The sequence below is a fragment of the Mobula birostris genome, chromosome 5, assembly GCF_030028105.1.
Source record: "Mobula birostris isolate sMobBir1 chromosome 5, sMobBir1.hap1, whole genome shotgun sequence".
Lineage (NCBI taxonomy): Eukaryota > Metazoa > Chordata > Chondrichthyes > Myliobatiformes > Myliobatidae > Mobula > Mobula birostris.
Genome location: NC_092374.1, coordinates 134,174,216 through 134,193,384, shown reverse-complemented (window position 1 = coordinate 134,193,384; position 19,169 = coordinate 134,174,216). Strand labels below are relative to the sequence as shown.

The following is a 19,169-nucleotide window of genomic DNA, read 5'->3' as shown; positions in this document are numbered from 1 at the left end:
AAAACCTGTCAACAATTTATTAAAATTTAAAAACCAAAATTGAGACTGAAGTGTTCACCTCCTTTGTAATTACTACGCCAGCTTTGCTCAGTATCAATATATTATCTTACCAACTCATCCAATTTGTTTATGTAGAAAATTGGAGGATCACCTGGTTTTCAATGCATTAATAAGAATACTGTAAGTACCCCCTCTCTGTATGGTTCAAAAGTATGGTGGATTTTCAACAGACCAAACCAATATGAAGAAAAAAGACCATTCAAGATAAGTCAGGGGAATAACTCTGAACAGCAAAGATTTTGCTTCCTCATACTTTTGGGTGTGTCTTATCAATTTTGAACTACTAATCTTGAAAATCACCATGGAATTTCCCTATCATGCACCATTTTTTAAAAAAAAAAGTCTATATTTGTTATTTCAATTCATAATTCAAGTCAGAATATGGGTAGAGCTGTGTAACACTAAGGGGCAGAAGATGCTGGTGGGAGTTGTGTGCAGGCCACCTAACAGTAGTAGTGAGGTCGGAGATGGTATTAAACAGGAAATTAGAAATGTGTGCAATAAAGGAACAGCAATTATGGTGGAATTCTTCATTCAGATGAAGAGTGACATAGTTAATTCAGAAACAAAGGTTCTGAACTTAAAGAGGGGTAACTTTGAAGGTATGAGACGTGAATTAGCTAAGATAGACTGTCAAATGACACTTAAAGGATTGACGGTGGATATGCAATGGCAAGCATTTAAAGGTTGCATGGATGAACTACAACAATTGTTCATCCCAGTTTGGCAAAAGAATAAATCAAGGAAGGTAGTGCACCCGTGGCTGACAAGAGAAATTAGGGATAGTATCAATTCCAAAGAAGAAGCATACAAATTAGCCTGAAAAAGTGGCTCACCTGAGGACTGGGAGAAATTCAGAGTTCAGCAGAGGAGGACAAAGGGCTTAATTAGGAAGGGGAAAAAAGATTATGAGAGAAAACTGGCAGGGAACATTAAAACTGACTGTAAAAGCTTTTATAGATATGTAAAAAGGAAAAGACTGGTAAAGACAAATGTAGGTCCCCTACAGACAGAAACAGGTGAATTGATTATGGGGAGCAAGGACATGGCAGACCAATTGAATAATTACTTTGGTTCTGTCTTCACTAAGGAGGACGTAAATAATCTTCCAGAAATAGTAGGGGACAGAGGGTCCAGTGAGATGGAGGAACTGAGCGAAATACATGTTAGTAGGGAAGTGGTGTTAGGTAAATTGAAGGGATTGAAGGCAGATAAATCCCCAGGGCCAGATGGTCTGCATCCTAGAGTGCTTAAGGAAGTAGCCCAAGAAATAGTGGATGCATTAGTGATAATTTTTCAAAACTCGTTAGATTGTGGACTAGTTCCTGAGGATTGGAGGGTGGCTAATGTAACCCCACTTTTTAAAAAAGGAGGGAGAGAGAAACCGGGGAATTATAGACCGTTTAGCCTAACGTTGGTGGTGGGGAAACTGCTGGAGTCAGGTATCAAAGATGTGATAACAGCACATTTGGAAAGCGGTGAAATCATCGGACAAAGTCAGCATGGATTTGTGAAAGGAAAATCATGTCTGACGAATCTCAGAATTTTTTGAGGATGTAACTAGTAGAGTGGATAGGGGAGAACCAGTGGATGTGGTATATTTGGATTTTCAAAAGGCTTTTGACAAGGTCCCACACAGGAGATTAGTGTGCAAACTTAAAGCACACAGTATTGGGGGTAAGGTATTGATGTGGATGGAGAATTGGTTAGCAGACAGGAAGCAAAGAGTGGGAATAAACGGGACCTTTTCAGAATGGCAGGCGGTGACTAGTGGGGTACCGCAAGGCTCAGTGCTGGGACCCCAGTTGTTTACAATATATATTAATGACTTGGATGAGGGAATTAAATGCAGCATCTCCAAGTTTGCGGATGACACGAAGCTGGGTGGCAGTGTTAGCTGTGAGGAGGATGCTGAGAGGATGCAGAGTGACTTGGATAGGTTGGGTGAGTGGGCAAATTCATGGCAGATGCAATTTAATGTGGATAAATGTGAAGTTATCCACTTTGGTGGCAAAAATAGGAAAACAGATTATTATCTGAATGGTGGCAGATTAGGAAAAGGGGAGGTGGAACGAGACCTGGGTGTCATTATACACCAGTCATTGAAAGTGGGCATGCAGGTACAGCAGGCGGTGAAAAAGGCGAATGGTATGCTGGCATTTATAGCGAGAGGATTTGAGTACAGGAGTAGGGAGGTACTACTGCAGTTGTACAAGGCCTTGGTGAGACCACACCTGGAGTATTGTGTGCAGTTTTGATCCCCTAATCTGAGGAAAGACATCCTTGCCATAGAGGGAGTACAAAGAAGGTTCACCAGACTGATTCCTGGGATGGCAGGACTTTCATATGAAGAAAGACTGGATGAACTGGGCTTGTACTCGTTGGAATTTAGAAGATTGAGGGGGGATCTGATTGAAACGTATAAAATCCTAAAGGGATTGGACAGGCTAGATGCAGGAAGATTGTTCCCGATGTTGGGGAAGTCCAGAGCGAGGGGTCACAGTTTGAGGATAAAGGGGAAGCCTTTTAGGACCGAGATTAGGAAAAACTTCTTCACACAGAGAGTGGTGAATCTGTGGAATTCTCTGCCACAGGAAACAGTTGAGGCCAGTTCATTGGCTATATTTAAGAGGGAGTTAGATATGGCCCTTGTGGCTACGGGGATCAGGGGGTATGGAGGGAAGGCTGGGGCGGGGTTCTGAGTTGGATGATCAGCCATGATCATGATAAATGGCGGTGCAGGCTCGAAGGGCCGAATGGCCTACTCCTGCACCTATTTTCTATGTTTCTATGAATAACTGGTGCCAAGACTAAGGAAGGCATTTTTGTTGGTTTACAAATCAAACAGGTCCTCAGTGGCGGGCACTTTGTAGAACTCCTAGTGGGATCGGAGAAAATTACATGGAAAGCATTCAAGAATATTGTTGAAAATTTTCTTGGCACCTACAGAAGAATACCAAGCTACACGCAGCTGGTTGACAACATGCTTCAAACATACAAAACCATGAAGTGCAGCATGTCAGTAAAGATTAATTTTCTGCATTCCTATTTAGACTTCTTCCCTGCAATTCTTGACATTGTCAGTGGCGAGCTTATTGAAAGGCTTCACCAGGAAATGGTCATGGAGAAATTGTGTCAGGGCAATTGGAATCCATCAATGCTGGCTGATTATTTTTGGACACTTAAGCGAGAAGCCCCAGACACTGAGTCCAAATCAAAATCAGCAAAACATTTTTAGCTTAGCTGAACTATTGCAAAGCATCAGCTCCATTGTGCAATTAAATGCATCTATTCCAAAAGGACTACTGGCTGTAAAAACTACAAGAGGTGGTTCAACTAAGTACTGAGCAAAGGGAGATGAATACTTTTGTATTGCTGACATATAATTTTTTGAATTTTTAGTGTTTCATGCTTTACAATTTTCCTTTTTTTAAACTATACTGTGAAAAAAGGAGCATGTGATTAACAAATAAACATTCTCAGTTAAGTTGATTAAAAATTCCTGGTTATATTGCTCACTTGTGTGAACAAAGGGTTGAGGGCTGAATACTTTTTCAAGGCTCTATGTATGCCATTCGTCACCATCTTTCATTCGGCCAACAACAGTGGTGTCAAAAAACAGACTTAAATTTGGCATTGGAACTGTACTCAATTATGTATTCATGGATATAAAGCACGTAGTGTAGGGGGCAGAGCACCCAGTACTGATGGATATTGAGGAGGAGATGTTGTTGCCAATCTGATCTGAATGGAGTCTGCAACTGAGAAAACCAAGGGTGCAGTTGCACAAGGAGACATTGAGGCCTAGGTCTTGAAGCCTGTTAAATAGTTTTGAGGAGATGTTCGTGTTGAAATCTGAGCTATAGTCAGTGACTAACATCCTGATGTATGCATCCTCACAGTCCAGGTGTTCCATAGCTGAGAGTAGAGCCAATGAAATGGCATCTGCTGTGACCTGTTATGACAGCAGGCAAATTTTAGTGGATCCAGGTCACTCCTCGGGCAGGAGGTGATGTGCTTCATCACCAGCTACTTAAAACACCATCACTGTGAATGCAAGTGCTTCTGGATGATGGCCATTGAGGCAGGTTACTACTTCTTAATGGGTAGCTGTATAATTGAAGTCTGCTTGAAGCAGGTGGTACCTCAGACTGTCGAGGTGAGAGGTTAAGGATGTCAAGAAACTCTCCAGTCAGTTGATTAGCACTGGACTTCAGTACTCTGCCCAGTATGCCATCTGGCCAGATGCCTTCCGTAGATTTACTCTCCTAAAGGACGCTCACGTTGGCTCAGGCTGAAATCTCAGGACCATCGGGGCCTTTGGGTGTTCATGAAAGTGCCCCCATGTTCTGTTAGTCAAAGTGAGTGTAAAAGGCACTGAGCTCATCTGGGAGCAAAAATCTTGTCATTTATGTTACTTGTTTTTGCTTTTTAAGAGGTGATGACATTCAAGCCCTGCCACAACCTTTGAGCATCCTTTTGTGATTCAAGTTTTAGTCCTGAATTGCCACTTTGTGAGCTGGCTTTCCAGAGGTCTTACCTGGACTTGTCCTTTCCTGAATTGGCAGTCCTGAATGCCACAGATCTTGCCATAGCAGATTGTGAATCTAGGTCAAGGATTGGGAAGTTTTGAGGATCCAGCAGAAAACAACTAAAGCACGTAATAAACACTTTTTTTGGATATATAAATAGGAAGAATGTAGCTAAAGCAGGTGTGATCTCCGGAAACAAAGCAGATATGTTGAATCAGTTATATACATCAGCCTGCACCACAGAAATGCTGCAAATATTCTGAAAAAATGCACTAGCTAATTCCAAATGCTGGAGAAGCTTGTGATAATCCCATCACAAGGGATAGAGTATTAGAAAAACACACAGCATTAAGATGCTGGGATCCTGCAGCCTGCAGAACAAAGTTTTAATGGAAGTTTCTACAGAGAAAGTAGAAAGTAGGCCCATTGGTTAAAATTTTCCAAAACCCGACAAAGTGTGTCAGAAGATTAGAAAACATACATTGTGTCTCTTTTGTTCAAGAATGAATTAAAATGAGACAATGACCTGCAGGATAGTTAGTTTAGTATTGTCGGCAAGACGTCAGTGTCATTGATTAAAGACAAAATAACTAATTAGGAAACTTAATATAATTAAACCTTATCAATGTTAACAAATTTGCCTGAATGAAGATGTGAGAATTGATAGAGGGGAACTTGTAGATGTTATTTCCAAAACACATTTGACACAGTGCCACATAAGAGACTAGTGCAAAAATGATGATAACAAGGTAGAGGAGGAACTGTTATCATGGATTTAAAACTGATGATTTCTTAGAAGAGAGATTTGGAATAAATGGGGCTTTTTTGAACTGTAAGTTTGTAATTAACTTAGTATCACAGGGAATGATTCACTTCCTAGAAGGGAACATGCTAAGATTTCCAAGTTTGCTGTTGATACAAAAATAGGAGGATAATTTATGGTGATGAGGACATGATTCTGCAGAGAAGTATTGATTAAATCATTGAGCAAAAACCAGCAAAAGGAATTTAATGTGAGAAAGGGAGATCATGCACTTCAGTAGGAGGAATCAAAATGTGATTATCTAAATGCAAATGAATTCTTGTGTATGAATTGCAAAGTTAACAGGCAGGTCCAACAAGCAATTAAAACAAATAGTATGTTGGCCCTTAATATAAAGTGGTTGGACCTTAAGAATGTGGAGATTTTGTTCTATTTGTACAGTGTGTTCTTGAGACTGCATCTGGAATACTGTCTGTTGTTTTGGTCCCCTTATCGATCAAGGAGATATAATAGTATTGGAGTCTGTCCACAGGAGATTCATCAGGCTAATTCCTGGGGCGAGAGTGTTTTCCTATCATGAGACTAGATAGTTTGGGCCTGTATTGCTTGTCATATAGTAGAATTAGGAGTAACCTTATACAAAAACACAAAATCCAAGGGTATTTGATAGGGTAGATGTTTTCAATATAGGGAGAATCATAAACAGGAGGGCATAGCTACAAAATAAAGATGATTTAAAACTCATTTGTTAGTGGCTGGTAAATCTCTGGAATTCCTTGCTCTCCTAGAGAGTGGTGGAGGCTGGATCATCAAAATATTTGAAGTAAAGTCAAATATTTCGCATTGTGTAGGAAATTGTTTCACAAATTTCACTGAGATATTTTTGAAGGGGTTACCAAGAGATTAATGAGGGGAGGGTGGTAGATGTAGTCTCTGTGGACTTTAGCAAGGCTTTTGACAAGCTCCCTCATGGTAGGATGGTCTGGAAATTTAGAACATAAGGTTCAGGATGAGCTAGCCAATCGTATACAAACCTGGTTTGGTGGAAGGAGGCAGAGGATGGTCATGGCATGCTGAAGGGATTGCTGCTGCATCCGTTGTTATTTGTCATCCATATTTACACTTGGCAATTTGGATGAGAAAGTTGTTAAGTGTGAAGTTTATGGAGAACTGGCAAAGAAGAGTTGAGCCCAGCAAAGGTGATTTATTGCTTTGAATGGCAGAGCAGTCTTAAGAAGACTGGTTTTTCACCACCTGTTGTGAAGTGAAAGAGATTCAGTGGAAGACTATTAACAAAGCATATTGAACTGGGCGCATTTTACGAACCCGTATGTCTGTGGGATCGGGACTGAAGGGTGAGCTGTGGACACCTGAGGAACCAATGTTGACAGCGACCGATAAGTAGGGATACGGGCCAGCAGGGATCACTCAGCTATCCAGTTGACTGGGACCCAGTGTGATAGCCAACCAATCAGAACAACAAGACAAACCAATATAAATGGAAGCACTTGGCAGAAATAAACTCAATTGTGCACTGATGATGTCACTTCGACTGGTGATGAAACTTTTGCGACCTAATCTCCAGGCTCGATGAACAACACTACAAGCAGCCACCTGTTAATGAAGTAACAGACCTGCTATAAATTCTTGTGCCTCTTAATAACATGAGAGGCTCTGTGAAAGTCTTTGCTTAAGCTTTTATTGCTGGATATTTGCATGTAGGCAGTATTGTATCAACTTCAAGAGAATTCTCACCATTTGCACCCTTCTTCACAGCAGTGGAAACTGCGAGCAGTTTCACACTCTTGGGAAGGCACATCTTGCACAACATGTATCATGGTACTAGAACGCATTCTACACAACCAGGAAAGATCACCAACACCTCTGTTTTCTGAGGAGGCTGAAGAGAGCTGTACAATACACATCTGTACTCGCATTATTCTACACAGATATGCAGTTGAGAGCATCCGAACAAGCTACATCACTGCATGATCTGGAAACTGCACTGCAGTGGACAGGTACCACAGGTAGTCAAAACTGCCCAATGCATCTCTGGTATCAGCCTACCTGCCATCAAGTACGTATATACAAAAAGCTGTTTGAAAAGTGTCAGTGCCATCATGAAGGGTCCCATCCGCCTTGCTCACGGACTGTTTGTCCCACTCCCATCAGTAGCATCTATGCCAGGAATACCAGACTGAAAAAGTTATTTACCCAAGCAACACACATCAAAGTTGCTGGTGAACGCAGCAGGCCAGGCAGCATCTGTAGGAAGAGGCGCAGTCGACGTTTCAGGCCGAGACCCTTCGTCAGGACTAACTGAAGGAAGAGTGAGTAAGGGATTTGAAAGTGGGAGGGGGAGGGGGAGATCCAAAATGATAGGAGAAGACAGGAGGGGGAGGGATGGAGCCAAGAGCTGGACAGGTGATTGGCAAAAGGGGATACGAGAGGATCATGGGACAGGAGGTCTGGGAAGAAAGACAAGGAGGTGGGGGGGGGACCCAGAGGATGGGCAAGAGGTATATTTAGAGGGACAGAGGGAGAAAAAGGAGAGTGAGAGAAAGAATGTATGGATAAAAATATGTAACAGATGGGGTACGAGGGGGAGGTGGGGCGTTAGCGGAAGTTAGAGAAGTCGATGTTCATACCATCAGGTTGGAGGCTACCCAGACGGAATATAAGGTGTTGTTCCTCCAGCCTGAGTGTGGCTTCATCTTTACAGTAGAGGAGACCGTGGATAGACATGTCAGAATGGGAATGGGATGTGGAATTAAAATGTGTGACCACTGGGAGATCCTGCTTTCTCTGGCGGACAGAGCGTGGATGTTCAGCAAAGCGGTCTCCCAGTCTGCGTCGGGTCTCGCCAATATATAAAAGGCCACATCGGGAGCACCGGACGCAGTATATCACCCCAGTCGACTCACAGGTGAAGTGTTGCCTCACCTGGAAGGACTGTTTGGGGCCCTGAATGGTGGCATTCCGCAGGGATCGCTCCCTACGCAACTCCCTTGTCCATTCGTCCCCCCCCATCCCTCCCCACTGATCTCCCTCCTGGCACTTATCCGTGTAAGCGGAACAAGTGCTACACATGCCCTTACACTTCCTCCCTTAAAAAGCCTCCAACTTTCAAATCCCTTACTCACTCTTCCTTCAGTTAGTCCTGACGAAGGGTCTCGGCCTGAAGCGTCGACTGCACCTCTTCCTACAGATGCTGCCTGGCCTGCTGCGTTCACCAGCAACTTTGATGTGTGTTGCTTGAATTTCCAGCGTCTGCAGAATTCCTGTTTGCATTTACCCAAGCAGTAAGGCTGATCAACACTTCCACCCACAAACACACCACACCACACCCTCATCCACCACTATTTTATCGTATCCTGTTAGTCACCTTACGTACAGACACACCTGTGCCTAATGTCATTTTATGTACAAACTGTGTATAAGCTATCTTACGTATTTGTATTTATTGTGTTATTATTGTGTTCTTTATCTTTTTTTTGGCGTGTGCCTGGGTGCGTGCAAGTCTGTGCGCCTGCGTTTCCATGTGTACATCCGTGATGATGTCTCTTTCTTTTCCAAGGCACGGAGTGAGAGAGAGACTGTGGCGCGCCACTCCTCGCACAGACATTTTTCGCTGTATTTTCCCCTTTATTTTACGAGGTCGAGTTCCGATCTCAACACTCAACCCGGCACGGGTGGAAAGCATACTTGGGGGCGGACCTGACTAGTTTTGAACCCGGAAACCTCCGCTCCCGGGTCAGGTGCCGATGTCGTTGCGCCACCAGTGGCCCTATTGTGTTCTTTATCATATTGTGGTTTTTCTTTATGCTGCATTGAATCAAAAGTAGCAATTATTTCGTTTTCCTTTACACTGTGTACTGGAAATGACATTAAACAATCTTGAAATGGAATTAAATGAAATGCTTGAATTGTTAGCTAATCCCTTTAGTTCGTCAGTGATTGTAATGAAAGTTCATGTAATGAAAGTTAGCTTTCTCCACGTAGCCTATTTGATTCAAATATTTTCGGCTTGGCCATTAAGGCTTACATTTTAAAAATGCTCTCATCCCAGCAGAATGCATTGTCTGGGAGCATGGTGGAGGCAGGTGTTTTTTTTCAAGATGTAAGTATCTAGATAGGCCTTTGAATTGCCCTGCTGTAGAAGGCAACAGTGTGACTACTGGTAACTGAGATTTCATCAGTAGTGATGGGTTGGTCTGAGGTTTATTGGGTAATATCTCGGAATCACAGATGACTAACCTGTAATTCAGTTTTTTGAGTCCTGGCATGGTTGAGTCTCTTGTAGCCCAAACTGTGCTATGGGAATTACTTGAACTGCAGTATGCAATAGACCATGCTATTAAGAATAATACATATTGGCATTTGCAAAGGATTGTCCAAGAGAAAGCTAGGATAAATATAAAGTTTGCAAGTTGTAAACAGTGGAATTACACAAGGGTCAGTGCTGTGCGTTTTACGATTTGCAATTTTTTATTAATGACCAAGATTATAATGTGCAAAAGCTTTCGTTCCATTCATGTCTCAAGGACTGCAGTGGTTGAAGAGGGCAGCTCATCATCACTTTCTCAAAGGGAAATGCTGGTTCAGTCTGACATCCCTTTAGATTAGATTAAATCAGATTCAACTTCATTGTCATTGTGCTGAGTACAGATACAAAGCCAATGAAATGCATTTAGCATATGACTAGAAATGCAAAGAATAGTGTTATTTACAAAATAACTGTGAATAAAAAAAGTGCTACAGCACACAAATATAAAAGTACTGAGACGGTACACTATGGATGCAATACTGCTTAGTGCTGTGATGAGAGGTTCAGCAGTGTCACAACCTCAGGGAAGAAGCTCTTCCTGTGTCCGCTGGTGCGGGAGCGGAGGCTCCTGTAGCGCCTACCGGATGGGAGGAGAGTAAAAAGTCCATGGTTAGGGTTCATCCATGGTCATTGTTTAATGACTTAAACAAAAGGAGCAGATCAAAAAGTAGGTTATAAGGAGAAAATTATGTAAAGGAATATAGTGAAATAAGCAAATTGATAAGTATTTGGCAGTTGACATGTAACATGCTGAAGTATCTAGATTAGTGAAATGCAGACTATTTAAGTAGGTGTAAAAAGTTATTAGGAAAGCTAAAGGAATATTAGTCTTGAAAAGGAATGAAGTAATAATATAGTTGAGCTACAGCAAGATATTGGTGAGACTGCACCTGAGTGCTGGTTGTCTTGAGGAAAAAATTTGCATTCGGCTGTAATTGCAAGGTTGATTTCTGTTTGTCATTGACATCTGACTTTGTTAGCTTCTGAAATTGAAAACCAATCAGTTTTTCATGGAATGGACAATGAATTTGATTGACACAATGGTTGGTAGAGGACATTTTGCCTTCTGAATGTTTAAAACTGTGTATATTTTAGTGGAGATGATTTAGCTCTGAGTCTGGTTCCTGTTCCTTGCCCAAATTTTCATCTATGTAGTTTCCTGACTGGGGTTGAGTACCACATATCAAATGTTTGCAGCTTTTCTGCAGGTGAGTGCCACTCTAGCTGAATGTTTGTTGGCGTTGAGCCATAATACTGGAGCAGGAAAGATTGGGAAGACAGTTGAAGCAATCATACAACCCTGACCCCATTCAGTGCTGGTGCAGGCTTTCAATCCAAAGTGTCAGCAATACATTTCATCCAACAGATGCTGTTTGATGTGCTGTGTTCCTCCGGTAGATTGCTGCCTGATCCCAGTCAGTTCTGGGATTGAGTATGTTATGGACCATTAAATTCGATCACGCTTTACATGTATTTGTGTTAAAGCTGTAAAACGAGTCAGGTACGTGACAGCATTTGATTATGATCTTACCTAGCTCCTCCTGATTAATAACATTGAGTATGTTTATGAGGTAGAAAAAGTACGTGTATGGTGGTTGTGCATTTTAGCTTTTAAGCTTGGATTATGGATGTGGTAATAACCACATCCTTTAAGTGGAATTTGCAATGAAATTCCAGGTGTAACTTCTCAGCCAGTTAGAAAGGGAAGTTGAAGGAACTTTGTAATGAACTTCCATATGTTAGATAACAGAGTACTCCAGCTACCACAACTGAAATTTTCTGTGAAGATGACGATAATTGTGGTATTTCTTGAGACCCTGAGCATCTTCCTCACCCTTCTCTTTCCAAATGAGGTAGAAGACATCATCAGTTGAAAGACCTAAAAAGTGTGGAAGTGGAAGGATGTTTCCATTAGTGGGAGAGTCTAGGACTATAGGGCACAGCCTCAGAGCAGAACAATGTTGTTTACAAACAGGGAAATTTGTTTAGCCAGAAGGTAGTGAATCTGTGGAATTCATTACCATGGGTATTTTTAAAGTAGAGGTTGATAGGTTCTTTGATTAGCAAGGGCATTAAAATATTATGCATCAGTCTTCACTCTGGAAGACACTAGCAGTATGGTGGAAGTTCCAGATGTCAGGTGATGAAATGTGTGAAGTTGTCATTACTAGAAAGCAGGTTCTTGGGAAATAGGTCTGAGTTGGGACAGATTATTTTTCACAATATATTAATAATTAGGATGGTGGAATTGATGGCTTTGTTGCAAAGTTTGCAGGCAATACTAACATAGGGCGAGGGGTCAGGTAGTTTTGAGGAAGTAGAGAGGCTACAGAAGGACTTGAAAATGAGCAAAGAAGTGGCAGATGGAATACAGAGTTAGAAAGTGTAAAATCATGCACTTTGGTAGAAGAAATGAAAGGGTTGACTATTTTCTAAATAGAAAATACAAATTTCAGAGGTGCAAGGGGACTTGGGAGTTCTTGTGCAGGATTCCTTTTCTAAAAGTTAATTTGCAGGTTGAGTCTGTGGCGAGGAAGGCTAATGTGATGTTAGCATTTCTTTCAGGAGGACTAGAATAAGAGCAAGGATGTAATGTTGAGACTTTATAAAGCACTGGTGAGGCCTCACTTGGAATCTTGAGTGGTTTTGGTCCCCTTATCTTAGAAGGGGTGTGTTGAAACTGGAAAAGGTTCAAAGGAGATTCATGAAAATGATTCCTGGATTGAATGGCTTGTCATATGAAGAGCGTTTGATGGTTCCCAGCCTGTATTCACTGGAATTCAGGGGAATGTGGAGTGACCTCATTGAAACCTATTGAATGGTGAAAGGGCTTGATAGTGGTTGTGGAGAGGATGTTTCCTATGATGGGAAAGTCTAAGACCAGAGGACACGCTGTCAGAATAGAGGGGCGTTCTTTTTGAATGGAGATGAGGAATTTCTTTAGCTCGAAAGTGGTGAATCTGTGGAGTTCTTTGCCGCAGACAGCTGTGGAGGCAAAGTCTTTATGTATATTTCAGGCTGATAGATTCTTGATTGGTCAGGGCATGAAGGGATATGAGGAGAAGGCAAGAGATTGGGGCTGAGAGAAAAGTTAGATCAGCCATGATGAAATGGCAGAGCAGACTCGATGGGCCAAATGGCCTAATTCTGCTCCTATATCTTATGGTCTTAAGTAGTTTTTTGCCATGTTTGAATTTCCAGCAAGTGGTCTATTTGCAACTTTTGGATAACCTTCTTGAACTCTGCCAAATGGGTTTCTCAAAGACATTAACATTCAAATGAGGTCTTTAAAAATACCCCTTTCCATGTTGTATTGACCACCTGTTCCTTTAGGCTTTCGTCCCTTCTGAGTTCCGCGAAAGCTTATTATTGAGTGTTTTATGGATCAGCTATGAATTGTGAACACTAAGCTGTACATGAAGAATTGTACAAATGTTACTCAAGGCAAACAATTAATTTACTCAGGCATCTGATTCAAGAATGGAAGAAACAGAAAGTAACTTTTCAATGAAATGAAAAGTTGGCCAAAGGAAATGAAAGATGGGTAAATAAAGGTTAAATAAAGATAGGTGGTTTAAGTCCTGCTGAAGGGTCTTGGGCCGAAATGTCAACTGCTTTTTTCCCCATATATGCTGCCTGGCCTGCTGAGTTCTTCCAGCATTTTTGTGTGTGTGACTTGGATTTCCAGCATCTGCAAATTTTCTCTTGTTTATGTTTAAGTCTGTCTTGTCAGTTATAGAAGTGTGGTCACCAGACTTGATTGTGTGTGATTACTCAGTTATCTCCACTCAGGATGGCTTCAGACATGTCAGGTAGACCTTTAACACGAATATTCTAAACCAACCATCAATGTATTGCATTATGCAGTTATAATAAATCGCGAAAGTGGAATTTGACACAGCAAAATACTTGCCTTTGAAAGTCTGAAATAAAAATAAAATCTTCTGATGTGTAAATAAATGTTAATATGCTGAACTGAGCAGATGTGGACAATGTTAATGTTATAAACTAACCTTTCATCACCTCTGATGCAATCTAAAATACTAAAATGTTTCTCCTCACAGATACTACCAATTTAAAATGGACAAATGATAAACACTCAGGGCTATCCATGTCAGTATATGTGTGGGCACTCAAAGGGCACTGATTTGAGAACAAGATTCTGTCAACATTTAACAGCAGCTGTCCTTTAAAAAAGCAATATTACAGTCAGCATCAGAACCATAAATTTGTTGGCTGCCTTCCTTGGCTTAAATGCAATGTTAACACTGCCTGTAACTAAATCTTTTAGTTATAATGCACTGCCATGTCATTCAGCATATCCCAGTTGTTGGAGTTGGGAATTCTTCCCCTAATGATGAGAGGACCATAAGACATAGGAGCAGTATTAAGCTATTCTGCCCATTGAGGCTTCTCCACCATTCCATCATGCCTGATTTATTATCCCTCTTAACCCTATTCTCCTGTCTTCTGACTCTCTTAGACTTATCAAGAACCTTATCAACCTTCACTTTAAACAGTGGTCCCCAACCACCAGGCCGCGGACCGGTACCAGGCTGCAAAGCATGTGCTGCTGGGCCGTGAGGAAACAATATGATTTGGCGATATGAAACAATATTAGTCAGTTGCACCTTTCCTCATTCCCTGTCATTCCTGCTGTTGAACTTGAACCCACGCGAGGTCATCAGTCGGTCATTAACCTACAACTACTCTGAGTAAAAAAACAAACATCGCTTGAGAGTTTCTTTGGAAGAGGTGGTAGGGGACATGAAAGGCCTAACGATGATGATAACGCAGAGACAGCTGAGGTCGAGACTGCAAAAAAAGGCAACCTTCCTTCAACAGAAAATACGACGAGTCGTACATAAAATATGGCTTTATTGCGACCGGTGACTTGCACACTCCAAGCCCCCTGTGTGTGATATGTGGAGACAAGCTGTCTAATGAGGCAATGAAGCCCTCAAAACTGCTTTGGCACCTTGAGTCCAAGCACCCTGCACTTAAAGACAAACCCGTTGACAAAAACGTGAGCAAGTGGGACAGAAGCAAGCGTTGTGTGCTTAATATCCAAACGTTACTTAAAATGTTATGATGCTATTGATTTATAAGTGACTTATAATTGACTTATCACTATATTCATGCAAAGAAAATATGCGCTGTGTTTAATATTAAATTCGTTAGATAAACCCTTTTAGAAACGAAATTGAGTGTATTAGCTACTTATAAGTGACTTATAGTTGACTTATCACCTATATTCCAGTCATGATTAACACCCCCCCCCCCCCCCCCCCACTTTGGCCGGTCTGCAAGAATATTGTCAATGTTAAACTGGTCCGGGGTGCAAAAAAGGTTGGGGACCCCTGACTTGAAATATACCCAAATGACCTGGCCTCCACAGCTGTCTGTGGCAATGAATTCCACAGATCTGCCACCTGGCTAAAAAAAAATCATCCTCCTCTCTATTCTAAAGGAATGTCTGTCTATTCGGAGGCTGTAAGCTCTGGTCCTGGACTCCTCCACTATAGGAAACATTCATTCTACCTCCATTCTGTCTAGGCCTTTCAGTATTCGATTGGTTAATTCAGTTGGTCCCATTTGTCTGCATTTGGCCCAAATCCCTCTAATCCTTTCCTATCTATGTCACTGTCCAAATCCCTTTTGAAGGTCATAACTGTATTTGTAGCTCTACTACTTCCTCTGGCAGTTCATTCCATGTACCCACCACCCTCACTGTGAACCTGTTATCCCTTAGGTTCCTTTTAAATCTTGTTGCTCTCACTTTAAACCTATGCCTTCTGCTTTAGGGCGCCCTACCCTGCGGAAAAGACTTTGACTTTTCACCTTATCTATGTCTTTCATGATTGTATATACCACAACATTCAGTGGCCACATTATTAGTACAGGAGTGGAACTCGATATGGTCTTCTGCTGCTGTTGCCCATCCACTTCAAGGTTCAAGTTTTTGTGTTCAAAGATGCTGTTCTGCTCATACTGTTGTAACGTGTAGTTATTTGATTAACTGTCACCTTCCTGTCAACTTGAACCAGTCTGGCCATTCTCCTCTGAGCTCTCTCATCAAGAAGGTGTTGCCACCACAGAACTACTTCTCACTGGAAGTTTTTTGTTTTTTCGAAAATCCCAGGAGATCAGCGGTTTGAGATACTCAAACCATCCCATTCGGCTTCACAATCACTCCACAGTCAAATTCTCTCAGATGACATTTCTTCTCTATGCTGATGTTTAGTCTGAACAGCAACTGAACCTCTTAACCATGTCTGCATGCTTTTATGGATTGAGTTGCTGCCACATGATTGGCTGATTAGATATTTATATAAATGAGCAGATTTACAGGTGTACCTAATAAAGTCGCCACTGATTGTATGAGGATGCTGGGATGTGAAGGGAAAAAGTCCTAAAATAATCCTGTTGTGAATCCACCAGGGTTTCATCGCAAGATGTCGACCTGTACTAGAATTGTCACTATTTGTGCTCAGGGCCATATTCAATATTAACAAGTCAATCATTAACCAAGTCATGAATGCATGGTGTAATTATCTCCCTCATGGTACATAATTGCATGATGGTATCATTTGATGAAGGTGCAAAGTGCTCAATCTTCAAAGCTTCCTTGATTATTCTCATCAAAATAAGGTTTCAGTTTCCCTAAACATGCTTATTTTTAGCTAATAGCAGAAGGACCACATTACTGAATTCCTCCTTGTGACCCTCGCTGCTAAAGTTATAAGACTGTCCAATGGGTTATATTCTTCAATCTATATGGTAATAGATCTCTGGGGGAGGTATGACCTGTTCAAAAGTGACGGATTGCACCTGGACCCAAGGGAAACCAATATTCTCGCGGGCAGGTTTGTTAGAGCTGTTGGGGAGGGTTTAAACTAATTTGACAGCGGGGTGGGAACCAGAGTGAAGGTTTTTACTCAGGATAGGATGGATGGTAAAAAAGCATGCGGTCAGACTGTCAGGAAGGACAGGCAGATGATAGAACTTAATTGCAGCCAGCAAGGTGAGTTTCAGTGTATTAGGGATGCAGAATCAAAAAGGGTAGCAAATGCATTATTCAAAGTGCTGTATCTCACTGCGCAGAGTATAAGAAATAAGGTGGATGATCTTGTTGCACTATTACAGATTATCAGTTACGATGTTGTGGCCATCACTGAATCGTGGCTGAAGGATGGTTGTAATTGGGAGCTGAATGTCCAAGGTTACGTATTGTATCAGAGGGATAGGAAGGTAGGCAGAGAGGATGGCTTGGTTCTGCTGGTAAAGAATCAGTAGAAAGATGTGACATAAGATTGGAAGATATTCAATCCTTATGGGTTGAGTTAAGAAACTGCAAAGGTAAAGGGACCCTGATGGCAGTTATATACAGGACTCCCAACAGTAGCTGGGATGTGAATCACAGATTACAACAGGAAATAAGAAAGGCGTGTCAAAAGGGCAATGTTATGATAGTCATGGGAGATTTCGACATGCAGGTCAATTGGGGAAAATTGGATTGGAAATGGAGCTCAAGGGTGAGTTTGTTGAATGCCTGTGAGATGGCTTTTTTGAGCAGTTTGTCATTGAGCCTGCTAGAGGATCGGCTATCCTGGACTAGGTGTTATGTAATGAACTGGAAGTGAGTAGGGAGCTTAAGGTAAAAGAACCCTTAAGAGTCAGTGATCACAAAATAATTGAGTTCAACTTGAAATTTGATAGGGAGAATGTAAAGTCTGACATAGCAATGTTTCAGTGGAGTAAAGGAAATTACAGTGGTATGAGAGAGGAGTTATCCAAAATAAATTGGAGAGCAGAGCAGCAATGGTGTGAGTTTCTGGGGAAAAAAATGAGGAAGGTGCAGGATAGATGTATTCCAAAAACAAAGAAATACTAGGCTAAGTCAAAACTGATGTAAAAGCAAAAGAGAGGGCATACAACAAAGCAAAAATTAGTGGGAAGATAGAGAGTTGGGAAGCTTTTAAAACCCTAGAGAGAGCAACTAAAAGAATCATTGGGAGGGAAAAGATGACATATGAAAACAAGCTAGTAAACAATATCAAAGTGGATAGTAAAAGCTTTTTTCCAAGTTAAAGAAAAAAGATGAGAGTGGATATAGGACCGCTAGAAAATGAGGCTGGAGAAATGATACTGGGGGGACAAGGAGATGGCAGTTGAACTAAATGAGTATTTTGTATCAGTCTTCAGTGTGGAAGATACTTGCAGTGTGCCAGGTATTGAAGGATGTGAAGGAAGTGAAGTGAGTTCAGGTACTATAACAAGGGAGAAGGTGCTCAAAAAGCTGAAAGACCTAAGGGTACATTAGTCACCCAGACCAAACGAACTGCACCCTAGGGTTCTGAAAGAGGTAGCGGCAGAAATTGTGGAGGCATTAGTAATGATCTCTCAAACATCGTTGGACTCTGGCATGGTGCCAGAGGACTGGAAAATTGCAAATGTCATTCCACTCTTTAAGAAAGGAGGAAGACAACAGAAAGGAAATTGTAGACCAGTTAGCCTGACTAACCTCTGTGATTGAGAAGATGTTGGAGTTAATTGTTAAGGATGAGGTTATGGAGTAATTGGTGACACAGGACAGGATGGGACAAAGTCAGCATGGTTTCCTTAAGGGAAAATCTTGCCTGACGAACCTGTTGAAATTTTTTTGAGGAGATTCCAATTAGGATAGATAAAGGTGATGTAGTGAATGTCGTATATTTGGACTTTCAGAAGGCCTTTGACAAGGTGCCACACATGAGGCTGCTCATCAAGTTAAGAGCCCATGGTATTACAGGAAAGTTACTGGCATAGTTGGAGCATTGGCTAATTGGTAGGAGGCAGTGGGAATAAAAGAATCCTTTTCTGGGTGGCTGCTAGTGACTAGTGATGTTCTGCTGGGGTTGGTGTTGGGACCGCTTCTTTTTATGCTGTATATCAATGATTGATGATGGGATAGGTAGCTTTGTTGCCAAGTTTGCAGATGATACGCAGATTGGCGGAGGGGCAGGTATGTGGAGGAAACAGGTAGGCTGCAGAAGGACTTAGACCCATTAGGGGAATGGGCAAGAGAGTGGCAAATGAAGTACAATATTGGAAAATGCATGGTCGTGCATTTTGGTAGTAGAAATAAATGTGCAGACTATTTTCTAAATGGGGAGAAAATCCAAAATCTGAGATACAAAGGGATTTGGAAGTCCTTGTACAGAACACCCTAAAGGTTAACTTGCTGATAGAGTCAGTGGTGAAGAAGGCAAATGCAATGTTAGCATTCATTTCAAGACAGCAGGGGTGTGATGCTGAGGCTTTAGAAGGCTCTGACGAGATCACACCTTGAGGTGAGACCCAACGCAGACTGGGAGACTGTTTCGCTGAACACCTCCGCTCTGTCCGCCAGAGAAAGCAGGATCTCCCAGTGGCCACATGTTAATTCCACATCCCATTCCCATTCTGATATGTCTATCCACGGCCTCCTCTACTGTAAAGATGAAGC

The 19,169-nt window shown here is 41.7% G+C and overlaps 1 protein-coding gene across 5 annotated transcripts in view; it reads left to right on the top strand.

Moving 5' to 3' along the window:
* The window catches only part of ptpn4a (protein tyrosine phosphatase non-receptor type 4a), a 254,199-nt gene that overhangs the window by 110,813 nt on the left and 124,217 nt on the right, over nucleotides 1-19,169 (top strand). The gene's annotated exons all lie outside the window — the stretch shown is intronic.